Raw genomic sequence first — 2500 nt, 5'->3', positions numbered from 1 at the left:
ATGATGTGCGACTGTGGAACAGAAAGAGAAGAGATTTTTGGTTATGTTCAAATAATAGTGTGTGTGTATATATATATGTGTGTGTGATTGGTTGTCTGTATATATATATAATATATTTATATATATATATATATATATAAATATACTTATCGACGTACCTTCATGTAGTTTTAGGTACACAGTTGCCACACAGCCAGGGACACTCTGCCCTACACTTGCGACAGGTGTACTTGCCGCATGCAGCGCACGGGGTTATGCTGTGGTTCCGGTTGCAGTTTGTCTGCACCTGACACGTAGTCTTCTTTCCAGGAGCAGGCGAAGGACGTGGCGTTCTCTTCAACTCCTTTTCCTGTAGGAAACGAAGACGGAGTTCCTCAGCAAGAGTACACATAAAAACTCTCCTACTCTCTGTGGACCCCGTACATGCCGTGTACAAAACATGCGCGTTCATCGCTGCCAGGTCAAGTATGTTATAAAACACTGCAACGGGCCACCGGCGTGTTCCTGCGCGCACTGTGTATGCACGCGCCTTCTGGTCCATGATGTCAACGGCGCACTGCAAAGAACAAATACAAAGAAGTACATGTTATATTTTGAATAAATTCATTCATGTATGATAAATTGATTTATCAATGCCAACACATGCATACCTTCGTCCGGTTGTAGTCCGTCACAGTGTTTGGCTTCTTTTTGCGGTCGTCTGCAATCTCCACGTGCGTGTGCATAGTGCTCAGAACGCAAACTGTTTTGTTGGGCTTGGAGGCATACACCGTCAGAAGCGCATCATCGGATCTGTACACCTCCGTTGACAACTTCTCACGTCCCTTGGCGTTTTTGGCTTCCAAAGGAACTTCTCGGCGAATCTTGTTCATTGTCCCAAGCAGAGTCGTGTTGCATTCCAGCAGCTTCTTAGCCAGGGAAAGAGATGTGAAAAAATTGTCTGTGGCTACAGTTCTGCCCTTGCCCAGGTATGGCTTCATAAGCTTCATCACCACATTCTCGGACACTCTTTCCCCCTTGGGACGATCGGGGTCCTTTCCAAGGTATGGAATGGCGTTGCACATGTACTTTGTGTTCAACTCAGAAGCAACCCAAAACTTTATTCCAAACTTGTCCGGCTTTGAGGCAATGTACTGGGTGAATGGACAGCGAACCTTGGTCGGAAACAGCTGCTCGTCGACTGTCAGTTCCTTGCCTGGGGTATAGCACAAAATGCAGTTGTTCACAAATCGCTGCCAGATGTCCGAAATCGCAGCAAATCTGTCGCTCTTTGCACGCTCCGCACGGGTGTCCTTATTATCAAAGCGCAAGTACCGCATGATTTCTTGGTAGCGGTCCCGTGCCATTGTCTCCTGGATCGAAGGCACAGCGAACATTGCCGACCAACAGTCCGACATCGCTCCAACTGGACAGAGGACTGCTCGTAGAAATAGGATTGCTACGAATGCCATAAACTCGCTGACCGACAAACTCCAGCTGCTGTCTGTTCTGCGGGCTTCATGGACAGTGCAGTCTGTGATGATTCGCAGCATCTCCATGTCGAGCAAACACAGAAAACTCTGCAGTCTGCTTGTGATCCTACGCTGTATTAGTAAAAGTAAACAAATGACGCTAGGTAAATTACACGTACTAAATATCATTCAAACACAAGCAGAAACACTGGAAAGAAATATGAAGTTACTATACCTTTGCATGCTCTGTAGGCCCGGACGGCTCAACAAATGTTGAATTAGGCAAACAGCTGCTGACACGAGAGCGTGCGATGCCAACCTTCTCCCAAACAGTTCCATCTTTTGCCCGTACGGTTGGTGCAGGTGTGGTGTCAGCCTGTGTCCGTCTCTTCCTTGGAGGGCTCTGTTGTACCTCATCCGATGTACTGCTTCTTTCTTCATCGGATGAATCGCTGGTCAAAAAACAGGAGGGTCCTTCTCCCGCATCGGACTCACAGCAGTCCTCGTTGGTCAGCAAAGCCGCAACTTCTTGACCGGTGAACGTCCTCTGTCTTGCCATGGTGTTTTGCGTCGTCTCCACACAGGATAGTAGTGAAAATGTAAGTCGCCTGCCTTTGGGTTTCAGCTTTTATCATGACTCTGAAGAACACACCCACAACAGCGCATACTAATTATACTTTATTGTAATAGGTGGCGCTTCACACATAACGCCGAAACCGAAACCGGGCTAATCCCCTGCATACACGGGAACAATAAAAGTTGATTGGACCCGTGATAATGGTTCACGGCAATCCGTGAATATCAGTCAAACACAAGCATAAACACTGCAAAAAATATTATATTACTATGCTGTATGAGTAAAAATAAATAAATGACGCTAAGTTATTTACACAAACGAAATATCTTATTTACACAAACGAAATATCAGTCAAACACAAGCATAAACACTGCAAAAAATATTATATTACTATGCTGTATGAGTAAAAATAAATAAATGACGCTAAGTTATTTACACAAACGAAATATCTTATTTACACGAACGAAATATC

General features: G+C 45.1%; 1 long non-coding RNA gene across 1 annotated transcript in view; it reads right to left on the bottom strand.

Moving 5' to 3' along the window:
- Positions 1-544, bottom strand: part of LOC143522462 (uncharacterized) — a 1254-nt gene extending 710 nt beyond the window's left edge. Inside the window, exons 1-2 of the long non-coding RNA XR_013133002.1 lie at positions 159-544; positions 1-11 (exon numbers count right to left, since the gene is read on the bottom strand). The exon at positions 1-11 is cut by the window's left edge and continues 293 nt beyond it. This is a non-coding gene — a long non-coding RNA (uncharacterized LOC143522462). The remainder of the gene's footprint in view (positions 12-158) is intronic.
- Between the last annotated feature and the right edge of the window lie 1956 nt (positions 545-2500).

Source organism: Brachyhypopomus gauderio, chromosome 9 (assembly GCF_052324685.1).
Source record: "Brachyhypopomus gauderio isolate BG-103 chromosome 9, BGAUD_0.2, whole genome shotgun sequence".
Classification (NCBI taxonomy): domain Eukaryota; kingdom Metazoa; phylum Chordata; class Actinopteri; order Gymnotiformes; family Hypopomidae; genus Brachyhypopomus; species Brachyhypopomus gauderio.
The sequence above is the reverse complement of the archived record's forward strand: the minus strand, read 5'-3'. Positions and strand labels throughout refer to the sequence as shown.